Here is a 26,277-nt window from a genome sequence, read left to right as displayed (position 1 = left end):
CCCACCAAGAAGCAAGAGGCACTGTTTGTATGACACAAGTAGGGTATCTCCATGTACTGTCTGGCTATTGCCACCAGACATCAACAGTTAAGTGCATATTACAATATGGTGAAGACATACCGTCTCAAGGTATTTGTCAGCAGACATTAGTAGTTGAGTGCACACTACACCACAAGTGCTGGAGTTTTCATCACCTAATTGTGCTGCCTTGATCTCTCACCCACACCTCGGTGATCATCCCTAGTGAATCCTCTTCAGCAAGCTATCTGAAGGATGCCATACAATTTACCTTGAACATGATCTCTCAGGATCATCAATGTGTATGTTTGAAAATGTCTAAGACCGAAATTTCACACATTGTACATACAGTTTGGACCACTTAATAAATTTATCATCTGATTTCACCATAACCCTCATTTGAGTGCCGGATTCTTTCTATTTTTGGATTTGGGTTAGGAATCTATCTAAGCACCGACTTATCCATAAGTGTCATATTCCTACTGACTTAAAAATAAATACAAAGTTATTGCTTTTTAGATGCAAAAGTTACTCAAATTGTATGAGTAGGTGCAGTCATTGTGAATATATACTGTAAATATGTTAATCAAAATTATGCACTAACCATGAAATAGTGTAAAGAAGCACAATGTGAAACCAATGTGAACTGAAACTCTAAACTCAACCCCCTTAGAATATTAAAGGGAACCTGACAGCTGGATTAACACCTATAAATTAATTATATGGTTGAATCTGTGTTTTACAGCTGATTACTGGCAACCCCATTGTGTGCAGAAAGTTTTATATAAATAGTGATGCCCACTTTTTCTAACATATTTTACTGCAAATCCAAAGGACTTTGACTGTAATCAATCTTTAAAAAACAGATGCTGCCATGTAATTCTTGTATAATTGTTGATCCAGCTGTCAGGTTCCTTTAATTTTTTTAATATAGAGATTGCAAAAAAATCATAACAGGAAGAGAAAGGAATGTGATAAGAGAGGGAACTTGAGCTAACAAGAAACTGTTATTGACCTATAGGCAGTAGTGATTAAGAATATGTTCACAAGATGTATTTCCATTACATTGTTTTTCTGTGATAATCCAAAACTGTGATGACAACACATAATTCTTACTGTAATTTTCAAAAATTGCACCAAAAATGCACCAGTCTTACAGCAATTTACAGTAATTGAGACAAGATATTGAATCTTGTCAACATATCTTAACCCCTTTGCCCCAAAGTCTGTTTTCACCTTCCTGACCGGGCCAATTTTTAGAATTCTGACCACTGTCACTTTATGAGGTCATAACTCTGGAACCCTTCAATGAATCTCATTGATTCTAAGATTCTTTTCTCATGACATATGACATATTGTACTTCATAATAGTGGTAAAATTTCTTTTATACGACTTCCTTTTATTTGTGCAGTCTGGGATGTACACTCCATTTTGAATATCTCCTTTATTTACTGTATCTCCATTTATTTCTGTATTTTGAGACAACCAGGACAATAATTGATAGAATAGTTCTTGCTTTAAATCTACAGACATTGCTTCAGCATCAACAGTGCATTGTTTATAAAAATTAAGCAAAATTTACAGAGTGTGCACCAAATAAAAAGTTAAATATGCTAGGTTGTGGATCTTTGATTTTGAAGAAGCTCAATTTCTTACTTAAAGGTACTCTGTGACTTGAATTTGGAGGGAACAATTTTCAGCCATAGGGGTGGGGTTTTCGGGTGTTTGATTCACCCGTTCCTTACCCGCTGGCTGCATGCTGGCTGCAATATTGGATTGAAGTTCATTCTCTGTCCTCCATAGTACACACCTGCGTAAGGCAAGATTGCCTTGTGCAGGCATGTACTACGGAGGCAGAGAATGAACTTCAATCCAATATTGCAGCCAGCATGCAGCCAGCGGGTAAGGAAAGGGTGAATCAAACACCCGAAAACCCCGCCCCTATGGCTGAAAATTGTTCCCTCCAAATTCAGGTGACAGAGTCCCTTTAAAGGAGTTGTCAGGTCTTCTGCTAAAAGTCTGCAGTCACTTTATATGACTGCAAACTCCTACATTTTTACAGTGCGCAAACTATATGCTCTCACTATTCCCCAGTGTTCCTGCTAAAAACATGAGCACAAGTAAGTGACTTGCATTCTTTTTGACACATTTCAACTAGACAAGCTAGGGCTCACTTAATTCAAGCGTTTAGTCAGCACAAGACTACATGTAAGAAAATTGCCTACTTGTGGTCACATGACCAGCAGCTCTCACTGGCAATACCGGAGAATCCTCAAAGCGTGCAGAATCAGAATTCTGAAATCACTAAGGATGCTTCACACATCAGGTTTTTGCCATCAGGCTGAATCCGGCGAATTTTGAAAAAAACGGATCCAGCGAATGATGCCACTGGATCCGTTTTTTTCTCATAGACTTGTATTAGCGCCGGATTGCGCCAGATGGCCTCACATTTCGTCCGGCGAAAATTGTTTGTCCGGCTCCTGGAAAAAACGTACAAAGTTGTTTTTTGTCTGTGGCGAAAACTGGACAGCACCGGATCTGGCGCTTCCGGCTTTTTGCTACAATGGAAGCCTATGGACTCCGGAAGGCGCCGGATCCGTGAAATGATAGATTCCGACACAGGATTCCGTGTTTTTTAACTACACATGCTCAGATTTTTTTAGGATCCAATTAGCTGAATCAGCTAGTCAGATCCGTCGAAAAAACGGATACGTCTCACCAGTTTTTCACAATCTGTGACGGATCCGTTTTTTTCAACATTCACCGTTTTTGTGCCTGATGGCAAAAACCTGATGTGTGAAAGCAGCCTTAGAGTGACTGTAGACTTTTAGCAGAATACTGGACAACCATTTTCATTCAATTCTGCTTGATGCATTACTATGTGTCAAAAAGAGAGGCCTGGAATTTTTTAAAAATATGGTGCTTGAAAGAAAACTACCTCAACATTACTAATAAATCTGCCAGCCATTATTTTGAGTTCTGTTCTAAGCTAAATTTTAAGGAGTCATCATTAATTACCGTACTCAAATTGGAACATTCTATAATGCTGTTGATGTCTCTTCATATGTTCACTCAGGCTTTTAACAGATTTCCATTTTTTCTGAATAATTTAGATAAAATCAATACACACTTTATAATGTTGCCTTGTTAAATTTGGGTTAAATATAAAGTGATTATATATCTCAATAGTAAGGAGTTAAGGGAGTAATAAAGGCAGAATAATTGTAATAGTAACACATGTTGCAAGATTTAGCGGTGCCTCAAGGCTGTTTATGCATTAGCCCAAGAGAAAAATATGAATTGAAATTACATTGATTTAGACTACAATAGGTGTTTGATAATGAGTTTTTTTCTACACCGTTCTTTATGCTGGATTTACTAGAAACTAGAATAGAAAGAAAAAATCTATCATCTGGCATTACACATTAAAGGGGGGTTTCCATGAAAAGACCACTATTTAATTTGTTGATTATTTTTACCATAGCATATTCATGTCTTTATATGTTTGTGCTACATTTAAGAGAAAATACACATAATTTTTGTGCATATTCACTAGAAATTGCAAATGGATAACTTTAAACTCCTTAGCATGCCTGGATTTAGGAGGGGGCTCAAGGGGCCCGGGCCCTGGGCCACCCACCAAGCGGGAGCCTCCCACCAATATAGGGATAAATATCCCAAAACATGTAAAATACACGTCTTTGCAACATTCATGGCAAAAAAAGGCCATGGCGCTCAAGACATGTTCAATGCCTTGTTGGAATTTTGCCTGTTGTTCTTCTTCGGAAGGCATCAGGCATCAGCTCCTGGCTGAGGCTTTGAAAAATATTGACTCAGCAACAGCATTGACTGTCAAACATGTCACAACAACGCGTTGGTTCTGCAAGGCTGACGCTACTAAGGCCCTTAAGCATGACTATCAGCAGATTAAAGACATACTTAAACAGATTGCTGATGACTTTGAAGAAAAAAGCTGTGTACAGTGAGAAGCAGAAGGACTGTTAAGACAAATGAATCAGCTTGAAACTGGTATTAACACCACCTTCTGGAGTGATATCCTGCAAAGAACAGATGCTACTAGTAAAAATCTACAACATGCAAAACTCAATCTAAACACTGCTGTGGCGTCACTGACCAGCTTAAAAACTATGTCGCATCAAAGCATGACTTCTTCAAAATTTATGAGAAGCAAGGCACAGAGCTGTCTGGATCATCTGAGTATGTTCAGATGATAACTCGACACAGGCGCCGAAACGTGTCTCAATCCATTGGATTATGGCCATACGGAAGACGTACAACTCAGCCCTTCTGAAAAATACAGAACAGAAACTTTCTTGCCTATCATTGATCAGTTTATCGCTTCTCTTGACCAACATCTTCAAGCATATAAAGATATATCAAGCAAATTTAGCTTTTTTAGCCATCTGAAAGAACTGTCTTCAGATGAGCTTAAGACCACAGCAGACCAACTCGTCAGGTCTTATTCAGATGACTTGGACATTACATTTATCGATGAACTGTGTCAGTTTGTAACATTTGCCAATTTATTCACAGATGAGGAGCCAAAAGATATCAGCACTGAATTTTTCATGTACAAGCTTATCATGGAAAAGGGTGTGCAGGACACTTTCCCAAATATTGAGACAGCTCTAAGGATATATCTAATTTTGATGGTAACAAACTGCAGTGGTGAGCGTTCCTTCTCAAAACTCAAGTTAGTTGAAAACCGATTAAGGACTTCCATAAAGCAGGAACAACTTGTAAATTTGGCTATCATGAGCATCGAGTCAGATCTACTGCGTGAATTGGACTTTAGTGACATCATTAGTGATTTTGCAGCAGCAAATCAAGGAAAGTGCCTGGATTGTAAAAAAATGAATTATTTTACCTGAATTACTCTGGGTAAATAATTTCTGTAAATAAACTTGCGTTCGTTTCATTTTGTTTTTGCATTACATATTGCAACACCTTGAAAAATGGGCCTCCCACCAAAATGAGCCCCGGGCCACCCACCTCTTAAATCCAGCCCTGCTCCTGAGACCAATTGTAAAATCTGTAACAGTACCTGTTATCTTACATGTATCGCTTATAATATTGGTTTCTGCTCATGTGGCTGAGTGGCCCTGATGTCCACTCAAAACCCAGTGTCATGGGTCGACTACGACCTTTGCACTTCATATAGCTGAGCTAAAGCTATAGAATAGCTATTACAGATAACAAATCTTTTTAAATTATGTCATCTTCAACAAATGTTCCCCCAAAATGTGATTACAATCTTATCAGAGCAAAGTGTCTAATTGTCTAGAGATGACATATATAACTCTCTGAGGTCTCCTAGGACTGTATTGAACCTCTGGCGAGGGGATTATAGATTCTAACCAGTGGCAACCAACAGCCCATTTGTGCCTCACATGGGTCACTGTTTGGAAATGCAGAGCTTCTACCCTGATTCGATGGAAATTTTATACACTTCCACTTCTCATTTTGCCTCAGTCAAAAACTATCATCCTTATTCTACTATATTCAGGAGCATCCAAGGAATTTAAACAGATCAAGCCTGCTTGTGTGCCAATTGATGATCATTACTCTCTATTTCAAAGGGACTATTCAAGATATAATTGACCTGAATTCAGTTTATCTCAGTCATTCACTCAGTGACATGACTAAAACAATTAAAACACGTACATAAGCATGCATAGAATCCAGGGTTGGCGTCAGCTCCAAATGCACCAGGGCTAGTGTCGGGGCCTTGAGCAGGTAGGGAGCCCACTCGCTGTCAGGGACACCAGCACACTTAGGGGGCCTGATGCCAGTGCCTGCAAGTAGGCCCCCCCACTTGTTCAAAGGCCCCCGGTACTTGCACTGCATACCTCTCCCTGTTCCTCCACTGCGGCGTCTTCTGCTTCTTGACTCTGTTATCTTTCAGGTCAGATGGCGTTATGATGTGACTAGTGGGCACCCTCTGCCTGAACAGTCACAGTGCAGAGATCTGGAAGATGGCAATGCTGAGGAGTCCGGAGCAGAGCAGCGACCAGCGAGGAGAGGTGAGTGTTTCATTTTTTTATATATATGTTTGGAGCACTATATGGGGAGCATCATATACTGAAGCATTGTATGGTGCCCATCATATACTGGTTCATTATATGGGGCATATCTTATGCTGAAGCATTGTATGGAGCCCAGCATATACTGGAGCATTATATGGGGCCCATCATATCAGCTTCTATGAAGAGGTAAGTTCCAGACTGGACCAAAGGAACGCAGTGGACATAGTGTATATGGACTTTTCAAAAGCTTTTGATACGGTGCCACACAAAAGGTTGATACATAAAATGAGAATAATGGGGATAGGGGAAAATATGTGTAAGTGGGTTAAGAGCTGGCTCAGGGATAGGAAACAAAGGGTGGTTATTAATGGAGCACACTTGGACTGGGTCGCGGTTAGCAGTGGGGTACCACAGGGGTCAGAATTGGGCCCTCTTCTTTTTAACATATTAATGACCTTGTAGGGGGCATACAGAGCAGAATTTCAATATTTGCAGATGACAGTGAACTCTGCAGGGTAATCAATACAGGGGAGGACAATTTTATATTACAGGATGATTTATGTAAACTAGAAGCTTGGGTTGACAAATGGCAAATGAGCTTTAATGGGGATAAATGTAAGGTCATGCACTTGGGTAGAAGTAATAAGATGTATAACTATGTGCTGAATTCGAAAACTCTGGGAAAAACCATCAATGAAAAAGACCTGGGTGTATGGGTGGATGACAAACTCACATTTAGTGGCCAGTGTCAGGCAGCTGCTACAAAGGCAAATAAAATAATGGGATGCATTAAAAGAGGCATAGAAGCTCATGAGGAGAACATAATTTTACCTCTATACAAGTCACTAGTTTGACCACACTTAGAATACTGTGTACAGTTCTGGTCTCCGGTGTATAAGAAAGACATAGCTGAACTAGAGCGGGTGCAGAGAAGAGTGACCAAGGTTATTAGAGGACTGGGGGGTCTGCAATACCAAGATAGGTTATTACACTCGGGGCTATTTAGTTTGGAAAAACGAAGGCTAAGGGGTGATCTTATTTTAATGTATAAATATATGAGGGGACAGTAAAAAGACCTTTCTGGTGATCTTTTTAATCATAGACCTGAGACAGGGACAAGGGGGCATCCTCTATGTCTGGAGGAAAGAAGGTTTAAGCATAACAACAGACACGGATTCTTTACTGTAAAAGCAGTGAGACTATGGAACTCTCTGCCGTATGATGTTGTAATGAGTCATTCACTACTTAAATTTAAGAGGGGACTGGATGCCTTTCTTGAAAAGTATAATGTTACAGGTTATATATATTAGATTCCTTGATAGGGTGTTGATCCAGGGAACTAGTCTGATTGCCATATGTGGAGTCGGGAAGGAATTTTTTTCCCCAATGTGGAGCTTACTCTTTGCCACATGGGTTTTTTTCCTACCTCTGGATCAACATGTTAGGGCATGTTAGGTTAGGCTATTTGTTGAACTAGATGGACTTAAAGTCTTCCTTCAACCTTAATAACTATGTTACTATGTTATATACTGGAGCATTATATGGGTCCTATCATATACCAAAGAATTATATGGGGCCCAGCATATACTGGAGCATTATATGGAGCCCATTATATATGGAGCTATGTATGGGGCCCATCATATACTGTATGTAGCATTATATGATTTCATTATATATGGGACAATATATGGGACCCTTGCTATACAGTATGGAGCATTATATGGGGCTCGTTATGTTTGGAGCAATATATGGGTCTCATTTTATATGAAGCAATATATGGATCCCATTATATACTGTATGGAACATTTTATGGGGCCATTAGGAATGGAACATAATATGGGGCTTATCATATACTATTTGAAGCATTGTATGGGGCCTATTATGTATGGAGCAATATATGGGGTTCATTATACTGTATGGAGCATTATATGGAGTTCATTATTCTGTATGGAGCACTATGTGGTGCACATGATACTGTACGGAGCAACATATGGGGCTGATTATATTGTATGGAGCAATATATGTGGCTTATTATACAGTATGGAGCAATATATAGGGCTCATTATTCTGTATGGAGCACTATGTGGTGCCCATAATACTGTATGGACTACTATACTGTCCGGTTTCTGAGCACTTGTTGAATTTGCAATAGATACCACTCATGTAATGTAAGAACTAAGTGAAATCTGTGACATTGTACTATACCTATATTTCTCTGCCGTATCTGTGCATCATGAATCGTGGTATGTATTAATGGGGCCCACTGACACTCTTTCGCCCGGTGAGCACGGAAACCTGCAGCTGACTCTGTTAGAATCCCAGAAAATTGTTTAAACTTTCCATATTATCTTCCCTAGACTATCTGGGGAAACGGAGAGAACAGATAAGGCAACAGCTTACCATATTTTTTGTCTCTTTATGTGCAACAATTTACAGATAAATTTATAGATATTGGAAAATTGTATCTGGATCTCAGTAGTGCTGATAAAGCTGTTGAAACAATTTTAACTCCATCTTAAAAATTTCTGGGATTGTGTTTAAAGCCTGTGAGAACCAAGAAATACCTTTGTATGTGATTTACAATTCTCTGCAAAGAAACCTTAAAACTTTGTTTATAAGATTCATGAACATACACACGTGGTCAAAATTGTTGGAACCCCTCATTTAATGGCAGAAAAACTCACAATGGTCACAGAAATAACTTGAATCTGACAAAAGTAATAATAAATAAAATATCTATGAAAATAAACAAATGAATGTCTGACTTTTTTGTCAACCATGCTTCCACAGAATTTTAAAAAAACGCAGACCGTCCAGATTTTTATAATCAAGTGTGGTCAGGAAGTTGTTAGAAGGCTAAAGAAATGCAAAATATACAGCTTATCATTTGCCCATCTTACAAGCCAGGAAGCACACTTTCTGACACACAAGCCTTGATTTCAGTATGGTTGTCATGACTCTGTTGTCAGGTCAGGTGTTAGGGACAGGGTTCCTTCCCTGTCCCTAACACTAAGGGGTATCCTAGCTCACCCTTTTCCCCAGGTTACTTCTGAAGGTGAAGTTGCCAGGGCCGCATACCTTGCCTTATCTCCTGAATCCACCCTCGCTTTGTACCCTTCCCCCACCCAGGGAAGAGGGGAGTAGTTCTGCACCATAGTACACTAACAAGGTAACATGAAGAGGAAATAGAAGATATCAATATATAAATATTCACTCACATATAACAAAGGAATGCACCAGGGAGTGGAGGATGGGGTAAAACCAAAGTAGGAGAAGGAAAGGGAATTATCACACTTACTAAACAAAGCAACAGTCATAGATAAACCCACCAAATGCCATGCAACTAGTATCCTCCCAGCCATGCAGCATAAGCTAGCTCTGATGAAGTGTGTCAGTCAGGACACATATTATATAGGGGATGGGTGTGGCTAACAGTGCTCAGCTGAAAACCCTAGCTCCCAGAGCTCCTAACATAGCCAATTAACTCCTGTACTGCCAAAAGAAATTTACACCATTTAAAAAGAAGGTGAAGCACTTATTTTCAGCACAGGAGCAGGAGCAATCAGATGCTGCCGTCTTCTGGCTCCTCTCTGTTGCAGTCATCCCATGACAGTGGTATTAACCCCTTAACGACCACCGATATGCCTTTTAACGGCAGCAGTTAAGTGTACTTAAACCATAGCACCGTTAACAGCGCTGTTGAAAAAGTGTATAGCGTGCCCCAGAGTCGGATTTTCTCTGGGGTCTCGGTTGCTGGGGGTAGCTGAGACCCCAGAGAACATGATTCTGGTCGTTTTTACCAACCCCCGAGTTGCAATCGCCCGTAATTAACCGTTTACCAGCAGTCGCAAAAAAAAGCGATTTGCCATTTAATTTCTCTGTCCTCTGATGTGATCGCACATCAGAGGACAGAGAAATTGGGTCCCCGATCGCCCCCGATACTCACCCATCTCCCCCAGTGCTCCTCGTGGTTCCCCATGGGCGCCGCCATCTTTTTCCGGCAAAAAAATGGCGGGCACATGCGCAGTCCACCCGCCGGCCGGCACCCGGGGGCACTGCCGGGGGTAGCCGAGACCCCAAAGAACATGATCGGGGTCGGTTTTTACCAACCCATGTTTTGTGATAGCTGGTAAATAACTGTTTACCGGCGACCACAAAAAAAAATGCCGTGTGTTATTCTCTGTCCTCTGATGTGATCGCATATCAGAGGACAGAGAAATAGGGGGATTCTGGGACCCTGTTATACTTAACGGTGTCCCTGGGTCCTCTTGCTTCTTCTCCTGGCTGCCGGCATCTTCCTCTGGGAAGAAAATGGAGGGCGCATGTGCAGTGCGCCTGCCATGATCTGACGGCCGGCAGAGGAAGATTCTTCCTCTTGTTTTATTTTGGTCACTCTGAGATCCTATCACAGTAATCAAAATAAAAAAAAAATAGTAAATAACCCCCCCTTTATCACCCCCTTAGTTAGGAAAAAATAATAAAATAAAAAAATGAATGTATTTCCATTTTCCAATTAGGGTTTGGGTTGGGGCTAAAGTTAGGATTGGGGCTAGGGTTAGGGTTAGGGATAGGTTTAGGGCTAGGGTTAGGGTTGCGGCTAAAGTTAGGGCTAGGGTTAGGGTTGGCGCTAAAGTTAAAATTAGGGTTGGGGCAAAAGTTATAGTTAGGGTAGGGGCTAGGGCCTAAAGGCCTAAAGGCCTAAAGTTAAGGTTAGAGTTGGGATTAGGGTTGGGATTAGGGTTTGGATTAGGGTTAGGTTTGGCATTAGAGTTAGGGTTGGCATTAGGGTTATGATTGGGATTATGGTTAGGTTTGGGATTAGGGTTAAGGTTAGGGTTGGGATTAGGGGTATATTGGGAATAGGGTTAGGTTTGAGGTTAGGGTTGAGATTAAGATAAGGGGTGTGTTGGGTTTAGGGTTTTGATTAGGGTTATGGTTAGGGTTGGCATGAGGATTAGGGGTGTTTTGGGGTTAGGGTTGTGATTAGGATTATGAATTGGGTTGGGATTAAGGTTAGGAGTGTGTTGGGGTTAGGGTTGGAGTTAGAATTGGGGGTTTCAACTGTTTAGGTTCATCGGGGGTCTCCAAACAAGACAGCCAATTTTGCGCTCAAAAAGTCAAATGGTGCTCTCTCCCTTCTGAGCTTTGCCGTGAGCCAAAACAGTGATTTACCACCACATACGGGGCATCAGCGTACTAAGTACTAGTTGGACAACAACTTTTGGGGTCCAGTTTCTCCTTGGGGGCTAAAAAATCATTTTTGTGGAAAAAAAATGATTTTTTATTTTCACGGCTCTGCGTCAAACTTCGGTGAAGCATTTGGGAGTTCAAAATACTCACCACACATCTAGATAAGTTCCTTGGGGGGTCTAGTTTCCAAAATGGGATCACGTGTAGGTGGTTTCTACTGTTTAGGGACATCAGGGTCTCTGCAAACGCAACATAACTTCCGCAGACCATTCTATCACAGTCTGCATTCCAAAACGGCGCTCCTTCCCTTCCGAGGTCTGCCATGCGCCCAAACAGTGGTCCCCCCCCACATATGGGCTATCAGCATACTCAGGATAAATTGCCCAATAAATTTTGGGGTCCAATTTCTCCTGTTACCCTTGTGAAAGTAAAGATTTGGGGGTGAAAAGATCATTTTTGTGGAAAAAATATGATTTTTTATTTTCATGGCTCTACATTATAAACTTCTGTGAAGCAGTTGGGGGTTCATATTGCTCACCACACATCTACATAAGCTCTTTGGGGGTCTAGTTTCCAAAATGGGGTCACTTGTGGGGGGTTTCCACTGTTTAGGTACATAAAGGGCTCTGCAAATGCAACATGATGCCCTCAGACCATTCCATCAAAGTCTGCATTTTAAAACATCACTACTTCCCTTCCGAGCCCCGATGTGTGCCCAAACAGTGGTCCCCCCACACATGGGGTATCAGCGTACTCAGGACAATTTGGACAACAACTTTTGGGGTCCAATTTCTCCTGTTACCCTTGGGAAAATTAAAAATTAAGGGCTAAAAAAATCATTTTGGGGGAAAAAAAATATTTTTTATTTTCACAACTCTGCATTACAAACTTCTGTGAAGCACTTGGGAGTTCAAAGTGCTCACCACACATCTAGATAAGTTCCTTGGGGGGTCTAGTTTCCAAAAAAGGGGTCACTGGTGGGGGGTTTCTACTGATTAGGTACATCACGGGCTCTGCAAACGCAACATAACTTCTGCAGACCATTCTATCAAAGTCTGCATTCCAAAACGGCGCACCTTCCTTTCCGAGCTTTTCCATGCACCCAAACAGTGGTCCCCCCCACATATGGGCTATCAACATACTCAGGATAAATTGCCCAATGAATTTTGTGTACCAATTTCTCATGTTACCCTTGAGAAAATAAAAAATTGCGAGCTAAAAAATCATTTCATTGAAGAAAAAAAAGGATTGTTTATTTTCACGGCTCTACGTTATAAATTTCTGTGAAGCACTTGGTGGTTCAAAGTGCTCACCACACATCTAGATAAGTTCCATAATGGGTCTAGTTTCCAATATGGTGTCACTTGTGGTGGGTTTCCACCATTTAGGCACATCAGGGGCTCTCCAAACGCGACATGGTGCCCGATCTCAATTCCAGCCAATTCTGCATTGAAAAAGTCAAACGGCGCTCCTTCTCTTCCAAGCTCTGCCATGCGCCTAAGGCCTCTTTCACACTTCAGTTGTTTGGCGTCAGTCTAAATCCGCCATTTTCCTCAAAAAACGGATCAGTTTTTTTTTCGACGGATCCGTTTTTTTCCCCATAGACTTGCATTAGCGACGGATTGTGACGGATGGTCGTCCGTTCCATCCGTCATGCGACGGATCCGTCAAAATTTAGCGGACGTCATCTAGACGTTCATTGACGGTCATTGCAACGTTTTTTGTCTACGTTGAAATGGCGGATCGCGACGGATCCGTCGCGTCCGTCATTCCATAGAATGGCCACCTATGGGCGACGGATCCGTCGCGACCGTTATTTCGACGGATCCGTCGCCCCAATCCGTTTTTTCAATTTTTTTCAATTGCGCATGCTCCAAAAAGTATATACAACCCCCGAGTAACGGATCCGTCAAAAAAACGGATCCGTTACATCCGTTTTTTCAACAATTGTGATGGATCCGTCGATCCGTCACTTTGTCGGAAGTGACTGACGCCAAACGACTGAAGTGTGAAAGAAGCCTAAACAGTGGTTTACCTCCACATATCGGGTATCGGCGTATTCAGTAGAAATTGCACAACAAACTTTGTGGTTCATTTTCTCTTTTTACACTTGTGAAAATGTTTCAGCTCCTGTGAAGCACGTAAAAGAGTTAATAAACTTCTTGAATGTGGTTTTGAGCATCTTGAGGGGTGCAGTTTTTAGAATGGTGTCATTTTTGGGTGTTTTCTGTCATGTACACCCCTCAAAGTGACTTTAAATTTTGTTGTAAAAATGAGAAATCGCTGGTCAACTTTTAACCCTTATAACCAAAATTGTACTGATGTAAAGTTAACATGTGGGAAATGTTATATATTAACTATTTTGTGTGACATATCTCTCTGATTTAAGGGCATAAAAATTCAAAGTTTGAAAATTGCAAAATTTTAAAAATTTTCGCCATATTTCCATTTTTTCATAAATAATCGCAAGAAATATCGACAAAATGTTACCACTAGCATGAAGTACAATATGTCATGAAAAAACAGTCTCAGAATGAGTAGGATCTGTTAAAGCATTCCAGAGTTATAACCTCATAAATGGACAGTGGTCACAATTTTAAAAATTGGCTTGGTCATTAAGTACCAAATTGGCTCTTTCACTAAGGGGTTGTTGTTTACAGTACATCAAGAATAAAAAATAGTGTTATTTTGGTGCTGTACTGCAGTATATCATGTAATCAATTAATAGTCATAACATAAAACTTGGCACTCAACTTGATTTTGAAATCCAGTGATATTTTTAATGCAGTCCTGTCACACTAACATGAGACGTTTCAGTCCTGTATGGACCTTCATCAGTCCAACTGCTGTAGTAGTAGGAATATATACAGTGGAGGATAACTGTGTAGCTGTATATTTAGGGAGACATTAAAAACAGGACCCCTGAACATATTCAAACCTGCTGTCAGATAGGTTATTAATGCTTCAGATACTTTTTAGAGATTCAAGCAAAATGGCTAGTTTGGAATCAAAAATTTTATTTTTATGACCTAAATGTTGCTAACTTCTGAACAGAGGCCATCACTTATTATTATTATTATTATTATTATTATTATTATTATTTATTGTTATAGCGCCATTTATTCCATGGCGCTTTACATGTGAGGAGGGGTATACATAATATCACTTGACTTTGACTTGCCGTGGCAAACATTTGGACCACAAAATCATGATCTCAGGGTGCCACAAGGATAAATAGGGAACCGCACACTCTATTAACCATCTACATGCTGTCACTAATGACAGTATCATCTAAGGGGTTAAATGGCTATGGACTGTGCCAACACTGATTCTGACTGTTGTGTACAGCAGACATGATGCATTTTCACGTCTCAGGGGATGTTATTCATTTATATCTCAGGTCAATTTTAAGTCAAATTGGTGGACACTGAGGGGTTAAACCGTAGAAAAGAGTGGGTAAGTGCAAAAATATCCATAATGTTTTTGCCTCTCGTTATGGATTACTTTATGGCACACATTGGCTCTTTATGTTATAAAAATAAAGAAATGTAATGACTTTATTTTTCACATCTAATTTGCTATTTTGAACTATTAAACTCCTTTCACTCCCCGTACATAAAATGTGTAGGAACATAATTTTAGGAACAGTTGAGTGTCAATGCTGTGGTGTGTGATGCCCCGTTTTAAAAATAATGCCTGATAAAAGCAGTATTATAATATTTATTAGAGTTATTGACGATATCTGAAATTAAGACAATCTCTCCTATATACTGACTGTACCTCATACCTTCATTTTTTTAATTTATTTCTTTCATACTAAATAAAATTTTATTTAGTCACTTTTAAATGAGTCAATAACATGGTAAAAACTTAGCTTTCCTATGCTTAAATATTTTGCTTTATAATATAACATATCCTCTAAAAACGTAGAAAGTACACTTAATAAATATGACGAAACAATTATTAAAATATTGCAACCACACTCTTGGATTGAAATAATATTTTCCACTATTTGTCTCTAGTTCCCTTTAGGTTTATAATTCTTTTTATTTTGCTTCATTTGTTTCACACAAAAGATCACATTATTGTAACTAAACATTCCAAAGACATACTGATAGGGAATTTATATTGTGAGCCCCAACAGGGACAGCGATGATAATGTGTGCAAAACTGTAAAGCGCTGCAGAATATGTTAGCGCTATAAAAAAGTAAAGATTATTATTATTATTATTATTATTAAACATCACGAAAAGCAGGTACAAAAACATGCAAAACATATTAACACTCTACTAACACTTGAGCATTACAATTTTTGGCCATCGTTATATAGTACATGACAGAAAGAGTTATAGTAGTATCCTTTTATTTAAATGTGTTATTATCATAGAGTAAATCTAGGCAGTCAATACTTGATTGGAAGCCTTATCATCAGGACACATCCTTCCTTTCTGTGACAGGTAATCTATTTTTCTCAAACGCTCAATTTAAACTTTATCTCGGCATAGGAAATAAAGACTTTGTTTTGTGCAATTACATCCTTCATAAAAATACATTTGTCCTCTAAATACACTCACAAATCTCATCAAAGTCAAATAAGCAATCTTTTCACATTTAACTTGTTCTCTCGCTTATGTACTGAGAGTATTTTCTATCACTGTAATGTATATGTATGGAGTATTAACTGCATTCTTTTGTTTTCTACATTCTTCGTGTGATGTTTAGTATGTGACTAGACAAAAAATAAATAGACGTGCTCCTATTGCAGATCAGTTATCCTGCGATTGAGTAATTGTGAGCTGATTCACTCACCTGAATCCATTGTGCTGTCCAGGCACAACATTGGGTGGCTCCTCTGTTGGCAGCAATTACGCCCAATGCTTCCTAGAACCATAAGCCCTCTAACTAAGGACTGAGGATTAAGAGGAAAAGCTTGCTGGCTTCGTCCGCGCTACCGCAGAAAAATACATCAAGGGAAGTGATGAGTAAAACTTTTATTCAAACTACGGGTTTCAGATACTGATCGGCTCCAAAACGTGTAGTTTGAATAAATATTTTACTCACCATTGCCCTTGATGTATTTATCTGTGGTAGTGCTGGCGAAGTTACTATACTACTGATACTATATTACTGTAATTTTTTACCGAGTTTTAGTAAAGCTATTGGTTATCATGACATCTATCACAATGCAATAATCCGATCAATGATTGTTGAAAAAAAAATAAACCAAATTTGACAAAAGCTCGATTATATTAAATAATTAATGCCAACTGCTTTTGCTACTATTAATAGCATTTCAGAAATTAATTACTCTACATCAGGTATGTTCCCAAGTAGCAAAAATATCTGGAAAGTAAATCCACTGTGATTTTTAGTACCAACATTTTGAATGAGATATCAAGAAATTTCATGTCATGGTGCAAAAAATAATCAGCTGGGTAAATTTACCAGTGATATAAATTTTAAATCTGTGAATGTAAGAGTATATTAAAGGGGTTTTTCACTGATAGGAAAGAGGACTCCAGTCAATCGCATAGTAGTAAAAAAAGCGACTATGGATAGTATTCATGCTACCTTTGTCAAGCGCTGGTCCCATGCCTTTATCCCCTTAACGACCGCCGATACGCCTTTTAACGGCGGCCGCTAAGGGTACTTAATCCACAGCGCCGTTAATTAACGGCGCTGTGGAAAAAGTGAATAGCGCCCCCCAGAGTCGGATTTTCTCTGGGGTCTCGGTTGCCGAGGGTAGCCGAGACCCCAGAGAACATGATTCGGGGGGTTTTTACCGACCCCCGAGTTGCGATCGCCGGTAATTAACCGTTTACCGGCGGTCGCAACAAAAAAAACAACGCGATTTGCCGTTTAATTTCTCTGTCCTCCGATGTGATCGCACATCGGAGGACAGAGAAATGTGGTCCCCGATGGCCCCCAATAGCCCCCCAATACTTACCTACCTCCCCCGGTGCTCCTCGTGTCTCCCCATGGGCGCCGCCATCTTTTTTCTGGGAAAAAATGGCGGGCGCACGCGCAGTGCGCCCGCCGCCCGGCACCCGGATGTTCTTTGGGGTCTCGGCTGCCGGGGGTAGCCGAGACCCCAAAGAACATGATCGGGGTCGGTTTGCACCGACCCCTGCTTTGCGATCGCCGGTAATTAACAGTTTACCGGCGACCGCAAAAAAAAAAAAAAAAAAAAAGCGATCAGTTATTTCTCTGTCCTCTGATGTGATCGCACATCAGAGGACAGAGAAATAGGGGGATTCGGGGACCCTATCATACTCACCCGGGGTCCCTGGGTCCTCTTCTGTCTTCTCCTGCCAGCCGGCTTTTTCATCATGGCGGGCGCATGCGCAGTGCGCCCGCCATCTGCTGCCATCTGCCGGCCGGCAGGAGAAGACAAGTTGGGGCTAAAATTAGGGTTAGGGTTAGGGTTAGGGTTAGGGTTAGAGTTAGGGTTAGGGTTAGGGTTAGGGTTAGGGTTAGGGTTAGAGTTAGGGTTAGAGTTAGGGTTAGGGTTAGGGTTGGGGCTAAATTTAGGGTTAGGGTTAGGGCTAGGGTTAGAGTTAGGCTACTTTCACACTAGCGTTTTTTGGCTTCCGTCGCAATGCGTCGTTGGAGAAAAAACGCATCCTGCAAAAGTGCTTGCAGGATGCGTTTTTTCTCCATTGGCTTGCATTAGCGACGCATTGCGATGGATTGCCACATGTCGCATCCGTCGTGCGACGGATGCGTCGTGCTTCGGCGGACCGTCGACACAAAAAAAACTACATGTAACTTTTTTGTGCGACGTGTCCGCCATTTCCGACCGCGCATGCGTGGCCGGAACTCCGCCCCCGCCTCCCCGCACCTCACAATGGGGCAGCGGATGTGTTGAAAAAACAGCATCCGCTGCACCCATTGTGCGGCGCTTACAACGCTAGCGTCGGTACGTCGGCCCGACACACTGCGATGGGCCGAGTACGACGCTAGTGTGAAAGTAGCCTTAGGCTTCTTTCACACTTGCGTCGGTACGGGGCAGTCGCAATGCGTCGGCCCGATGTACCGACGCACGTTGTGAAAATTGTGCACAACGTGGGCAGCGGATGCAGTTTTTCAACGCATCCGCTGCCCAGTCTATGTCCTGGGGAGGAGGGGGCAGAGTTACGGCCACGCATCCGCGGAAATGGCGGACACGATGTACAAAAAAAAGGTTACATTGAACTTTTTTTGTGACGACGGGGGCTAAAGTTATGGTTAGGGTTGGGGCTAAAGTTAGGGTTGGGGCTAAAGTTAGGGTTAGAGTTGAGATTAGGGTTAGCGTTTGGATTAGGGTTGGGATTAGTGTTACGTTTGGGATTAGGGTTGGGATTAGGGTTAGGGTTGGGATTAGGGTTAGGGGTGTGTTGGATTTAGGGTTTTGATTAGGGTTATGGTTAGGGTTGAGATTAGGGCTGTTTTGGGGTTAGGGTTGTGATTATCGTTAGGGTTGTGATTAGGATTATGGATCGGGTTGAGATTAGGGTTAGGGCTGTGTTGGGGTTAGGGTTGGAGTTAGAATTGGGGGGTTTCCACTGTTTAGGTACATCAGGGGGTCTCCAAACACGACAGCCAATTTTGCGCTAAAAAAGTCAAATGGTACTCCCTCCCTTCTGAGCTCTGCCGTGCGCCCAAACAGTGGTTTACCCCCACATATGGGGCATCAGCGTACTCGGGATAAATTGGACAACAACTTTTGGGGTCCAATTTCTCCTGTTACCCTTGTGAAAATAAAAACTTGGGGGCTAAAAATCTTTTTTGTTGGAAAAAAATATATTTTTTTATTTTCACTACTCTGCATTATAAATTTCTGTGAAGCACTTGAGCTTTCAAAGTTCTCACCACATATCTAGATAAGTTCCTTAGGGGGTCTAGTTTCCAAAATTTGGTCACTTGTGGGGGTTTCTACTGTTTAGGTACATTAGGGGTCTGCAAACGCAACATAACGCCCGCAGACAATTCTATCAAAGTCTGCATTCCAAAATGGCGCTCCTTCCTTTCCGAGCTCTGCCGTGCGCCCAAACAGTGGTTTACCCCCACATATGGGGTACCAGCATACTCAGGACAAATTGGACAACAACTTTTGGGGTCCAATTTCTCTTGTTACCCTTGTGAAAATAAAAATTTGGGGGCTAAAAAAATATTTTTTGTGGGAAAAAAAATATTTTTTATTTTCACTACTCTGCATTATAAACTTCTGTGAAGCACTTGGGCATTCAAAGTTCTCACCACATATCTAGATAAGTTCCTTGGGGGGTCTAGTTTCCAAAATGGTGTCACTTGTGGGCGGTTTCCACTGTTTAGGCACATTAGGGGCTCTCCAAACGCGACATGGCGTCCGATCTCAATTCCAGCCAATTCTGCATTGAAACAGTCAAACGGTGCTCCTTCACTTCCAAGCTCTGCGGTGCGCCCAAACAGTGGTTTACCTCCACATATGGGGTATCGGTGTACTCATGAAAAATTGCACAACAAAATTTGTGGTTAAATTTCTGTTTTTACACTTGTGAAAATTAAAAAAAATGGTTCTGAAGTAAAATGTTTGCAAAAAAAAGTAAAATGTTCATTTTTTTCTTCCACATTGTTTTAGTTCCTGTGACGTACGTAAAGGGTTAATAAACTTCTTGAATGTGGTTTTGAGCAGCTTGAGGGGTGCAGTTTTTAGAATGGTGTCACACTTGGTTATTTTCTATCATATAGACTCCTCAAAATCACTTCAAAGGTGATGTGGTCCCTAAAAAAAACATGGTGTTGTAAAAATGAGAAATTGCTGGTCAACTTTTAACCCTTATAACTCCCTAACAAAAAAAAAAATTGTTTCCAAAATTGTGCTGATGTAAAGTAGACATGTGAGAAATGTTATTTATTAACTATTTTTTGTGACATATCTCTCTGATTTAAGGGCATAAAAATACAAAGTTTGAAAATTGCTAAATTTTAAAAATTTTCGCCATATTTCCATTTTTTTCATAAATAATCGCAAGTAATATCGAAGAAATGTTACCACTAACTTGAAGTACAACATGTCACGAAAAAACAATCTCAGAATCAGCGGGATCCGATAAAGCGTTCCAGAGTTATAACCTCATAAAGTGACACTGGTCAGCATTGTAAAAATTGGCTCGGTCATTAAGTACCAAATTGGCTCTGTCACTAAGGGGTTATTCTGGCCTCTGTGTTTTGGCTACAGTGGTGATGTTATAAATACCGAAAACATAACCATTGTGGCCAATCATTGAAACAGCTACTGTGCTGTTTACAGTATGAGTTATGAAACTTTTTGATTTGATACAGTGGTGATATACTCTGTAGTTCGACATCACCAACAACTAAATCCTACCTCCTATAAACAAAGGTCTCAGCCTGGTGCAAAATATAAATACCACTTTGAATAAGATACAATGATATTATAATGAACCTCTGTTGTGGAAATCCAAAAATACATTTTTAGTACAGCCACGTAGATGAGACATAAAATCTTCTTTATTGAATATTAAGTAAAAACGTGCTGTAACACAGTAACATTCTAAGTTAAAGTATAGACCTACGAGCCCCGAGAATTTAACCTTCACTATTCGGGGCATACAGTGTTTACCTAAAAAGCAATCTTAAATATCCACATATAAACATTTAAAATACAGTGGGGAAAATAAGTATTTGATACACTGCCAATTTTGCAAATTTTCCCACCAACAGAGCGGAAAGGTCTCTTATTTTTATCATAGATACACTTCAACTGTGAGAGACAGAATCTTAAACTAAAAATCCATTATATTGTATAATTTTTGCATAATTAATTTGCATTTTATTACAAGAAATGATGCGACCAGAGTCACTGGGTAAATGGCGCCATTTACCCAGTGACTCCGGTCAGATCACACGCGCGCCTACGTGGACAGGACTTCTTGCTGCATCCAGGCTACCCTACCAATATTGGAATTTATAGAGACAGGATTAACATTTCTCCCTGCACCATATCTCTTATATTTGTTCTGATGAAGGTCCGGATGTGGACCGAAAACGTTCGACTTGCCTTTATGGATGCACATCAATAAACCTTTTGTATATGATAATTATTCATCTAGAGTGCCAAGTTTTTTCAGATTTGGATTCATACAGATCTTGTTAGGCGCTGGGATTCTCCAGATGCATGTGGTAAATCCCAAGCCTTGGCTGCATCTGCAATCTTCCATTCTGCTTTGACCGCTGCGGGTGCTGCTGAGCATAGACGTCGGTCCCAATGTCTTGCTCAGCCTCGTGCTATTTGTCTGGTTACTACTGGCTATTCAGCCAAGCCTATGGTAACCAGTGGTAGTCAGCAATGAGCAAACACTCTGGAGGCTAAGTCCAGAAATCACCATACTGAGCATGCTCGTGATCTGGCAACGACTCATTGGTGGTCAGTCGTCAGCTGCTCTGGTGATGTGGAGGCTCCGTATTGGTCCACGGGCAAGGTCCTGTCTGACTGGACTTGAGCTGTATGTATAAAAGGATTTCAAAGGTGCACGCCGCTGCGCTAGTATCAACTTATGTTCATGTGTGTATGAACTTTGCTACTGTGTGGTCTGTATCAGCATGTACTCAGGGTCGGCTGTAAGCTGTTGGAATTCTGGCACCACTGGAGAGGAGTTTGTGTGAATTCGGGGCTGGCATATAGCCTCTAGAATTCCAGCATCTCTGGAGAGTTGTTTTGAGTGCTGTTGCTGACTGTATGTCCACTGTATTCTACCTGGTCCTTTAGTGAGCTTCGATCCTCTGTGAGTTTAACAGGGATCATGTCTAACATCATATCTTTTGTTACTGTGTGCGACAGACACAGTTCTATTGCAGAGCATCTGCTCCATTACTGTGTGTGAGTGAAACAGCTCTTTCAACTTCAGCAGAGGATTTTACCGCAGATGCGGCATGAGCTGCCAGTGTTGCTGCTACAACAACTGTCCCATCTTTTCCATGTGTTCCGCCTCCCGATAAGTTCTAAGGTGAAAGGCTTGCAGGGGATTCATGAACCAGTGCGCTATTCAGCTGGAGCAGCTGGCCTCACATTTCCCATCTGAATGGGCTAAAGTGGGAAATCCTTTCCATCATCTGCAGTGTAGAGTTCCAACGTGTGAGGGCATCACACAACAGTCAGTGAGCCGGAAGCTGCAAACGCTGCTGAAGCACAGCAAGGGTGGTGGAAGCTGTCGCTGACTTTTTTAAATGGGCACACAGTTGGTGTATTTTGACAAGCAGATCCAGCAGCTCCGGGTAGGTTTTGAGAAATCGCTGAACCACGAAGTTAACGCAGGGGTCAGGCATGGTGTGTGAAGTTGCCTTGCCTCCGAGCTGCCACCAGGTTCCGTCCATTGTCACACGTGAACATGCCTAGTTGTAGGTTCAGTGATATCAGACACAAATCAGCCTGCTCTTTCTGAGCTGTCCACAACTCATCTGCATTGTGCGGTTTGTCACCTAAGCTTATTAGCTTCAGTGCAGCCTGTTGCCGCTTGGCTGAAGTAGTGCTGCAGTGCTTCCAGCTTGTGACTGTTGTGGTCATTTTGGAGATGGAGGCTAAAGAGGATGAGGAGGAGGTGCAGGAGCTGTAGACTGTAGGGGCAACTCTAATTGACGTAGGGCCTGCAATCCTTGGTGTCAGGATAATTTGTTCCATCCCAAGGTCCGACTGGGTCCCGGCTTCCACTAATTAACCCAGTGTGCCATTAATGAGATGTAATGTCTCTGCCCACAAGCACTTGTCCATGTTTCTGTGGTTAGATGGACTTTCCCAGTAACTGCATTGCTGAGAGCACAGCTAATGTTGTGGGACACGTGCTTGTGTAATGTGGGGATGGCACACCAGGGCAAATAGTGGCCAGCTGGGGACCGAGTACCGAGGGATGGCCGCCGCTATCAGGTTGCGGAAAGCTTCCATCTCCACATGCCTAAAAGGCAACATTTTGACCGCAAGCAGTCTCGAAATGTGTGAATTTAGTAGTGTGGCCTGTGGGGCATTGGCTGTGTATATTTGCTTGCGTTCCAAAGACTGGGGTATGGACAACTGAACGCTGAGTTGTGACAAGGACATAGAGGTGCTTGATGATGGTGTTAGGTGAGTGTGTGCAACGATAGGTGCAGGGCAGGAGGCTGTTGTGAATTCCGTTCTGGAGCTCCCTCCTGTGGTTGCTAATGGTATTTTTGTGAGTTCTGCCCTTGGGCCCCCTCTGGTGGTTTCGAGTGGAACTGCTGCTCCTTTAGGTAGCTGTAGCAGCTGCCTTCACTGATCGCCTTGCCTGGGTTTGTTATTTAAACCTGCTCTGGGCTTTAGTTCATGCCAGCTGTCAATGTTCTTGGTTGGATTTGGTTCTCTCCTTGGATTTCTCACATGGCCTATCCTTGTCAGCAAAAGATAAGTTTTTGCTAGTTCTTGTTTGTCCATTTGTTTTGGACTCTATTGCTCTGCAAATATGTCTCTTTTTGTCCAGCTTGTCACTATGTCATATTCAGGCTAGCTGGAAGCTCTGGGGTTGCAGATTTGCCCCTCCACACCGTGAGTCGGTGTGGAGTTCATTTTTGTAAACTCTGCGTGGATTTTGTAGTTTTTTATACTGACCGCACAGTATCCTTTTCTCTCTGTCTATCAAGTTTAGTATTGGCCTCCTTTGCTGAAATCTGATTTCATTTCTGTGTACGTCATTTCCCTCTCCACTCACAGTCAATATTTGTGGGGGGCTGTCTTTCCTTTTGGGGTTTTCTCTGAGGCAAGATAGCTTTCTATTTCCTACTTTAGGGGTAGTTAGTTCTTAGGCTGTGAAGAGGTGTCTAGGGAGAGTCAGGAACATCCCACGGCTATTACTAGTGTTGTTGTTAGGATTAGGGACTGCGGTCAGCAGAGATACCACCTCCTCAGAGCTCGTCCCATGTTGCGTTTTAGCCACCAGGTCATATCAGTGTGGCCTCTTAACCACCAGGTCATAACAGGAGGCATCTTCACATGCACTATGGACTAGGGATTGGCTTGCACGTGCAACAGCGAAAGAAGCAGTGGTGTCACACACAGGGACTGTTCCAGGTCCCTGGGGTTCAGCCCACAAAGTCTGAGGAGTTACAACAAGACTCAATATTAGATGTCATTAATTTTTTACACATTACATTATCTAATGCAGAGACTAAATTGGATGTGTTTTCTACTGCAAAATACGCTGCTCAAAATAATAAAGGGAACACTTAACCCCTTTCTGACATCTGACGTACTATCCCGTCAAGGTGGTATGGGCCCGTATGACCACTAACGGGATCATACGTCATCACCGATTCACCGATCAGCCGCACTCACGGGGGGAGCGCGGCCGATCGTGGGCCGGGTGTCAGCAGATTATCGCAGCTGACATCCGGCAATATGTGCCAGGAGCAGTCACGGACTGCTCCTGGCACATTAACCCCCGTAACATTGCGATCAAACATGATCGCAGCGTTCCAGCAGCATAGGGAAGCATCGCGCAGGGAAGGGGCTCCCTGCGTGCTTCCCTGAGACCCTCGGAGCAATGCAATGTGATCACGTTGTTTTGATGGTTTCCTCCATCTTCCTCCCTGCAGGCCCTGGATCCAAAATGGCCACGGGGGGCTCCTTCCGGGTCCTGCAGAGCTGGCGCTTGCAAGCATCCTGCAGTGCCTGTCAGATCGCTGATCTGACACAGTGCACTGTAAAATGTCAGATCAGCAATCTGACACTATATAGTTATGTCCCCCCTTGGGACAAAGTAAACAAGTAAAAAAAAAAAATTCCACATGTGTAAAAAAAAAAAAAATCCTAAATAAAGAAAAAAATATATCTTGTTCCAATAAATAAATTTCTTTATCTAAATAAAAAAAAACACAAGAAAGCTACACACATTTAGTATGTCCGTAATGACCTGGCCTATAAAACTGTCCCACTAGTTAACCCCGTCAGTGATCACCATTAAAAAAAAAAACGAGGCAAAAAACAACGCTTTAGTATCATACCGCCGAACAAAATGTGGAATAACACGCGATCAAAAAGACTGATATAAAAAAATGGTACCGCTGAAAACGTCATCTTGTCCCACAAAAAACAGGCCGCCATACAGCATCATCAGTGAAAAAATAAAACGTTAAAGTCCTCAGAATAAAGCGAAGCAAAAATAATTATTTTTTATATAAAACAGTTTTTATCATATAAAAGCGCCCAAACATAAAAAATGATATAAATGAGGTATTGCTGACCCGTAGAATAAAACTGCTTTATCACTTTTACAAAACGTGGAATGGTATAAACGCCCCCCAAAAAGAAATTCATGAATTGCTGGTTTTTGGTCATTCTGCCTCACAAAAATAGGAATAAAAAGCGATCAAAAAATGTCATGTGCCCAAAAATGGTACCAGTAAAAACGTCAACTCGTCCCGCAAAAAACAGGACCTCACATGACTCTGTGGACCAAAATATGGAAATATTATAGCTCTCAAAATGTGGAGACACAAAAACTATTTTTTTGCAATAAAAAGCGTCTTTTAGTGTGTGACGGCTGCCAATCATAAAAATCCACTATCCAACCCACTATAAATAGTAAATCAAGCCCCCATTATCATCCCTTAGTTAGGGAAAAATAATAAAATAAAAAAATGTTTTTATTTCCATTCTCCCATTAGGGTTAGGGTTAAGGTTAGGGTTGGGGCTTAAGTTAGGGTTAGGGTTGGGGCTAAATTTATTGATAGGGTTGGGGCTAAAGTTAGGGATGGGGCTAAAGTTAGGGTTAGGGTTTGGATTGCATTTACAGTTGGGATTAGGGTTAGGGGTGTGTCAGGGTTAGGGGTGTGGTTAGGGTTATGGTTAGGATTAGGGTTAGGGGTGTGTTGGATTTAGGGGTGTGGTTAGTTTTAGGGTCCTGTTAGGGGTGTGGTTAGGGTTATGGTTAGGGTTGGGATTAGAGTTAGGGGTGTGTTTGGGTTAGAATTGGGGGGGTTCCACTGTTTAGGCACATCAGGGGCTCTCCAAACACGACATGGCGTCCGATCTCA

This window comes from Ranitomeya variabilis, chromosome 1, assembly GCF_051348905.1.
Source record: "Ranitomeya variabilis isolate aRanVar5 chromosome 1, aRanVar5.hap1, whole genome shotgun sequence".
Lineage (NCBI taxonomy): Eukaryota > Metazoa > Chordata > Amphibia > Anura > Dendrobatidae > Ranitomeya > Ranitomeya variabilis.
Note: the sequence above shows the minus strand (reverse complement) of the source record.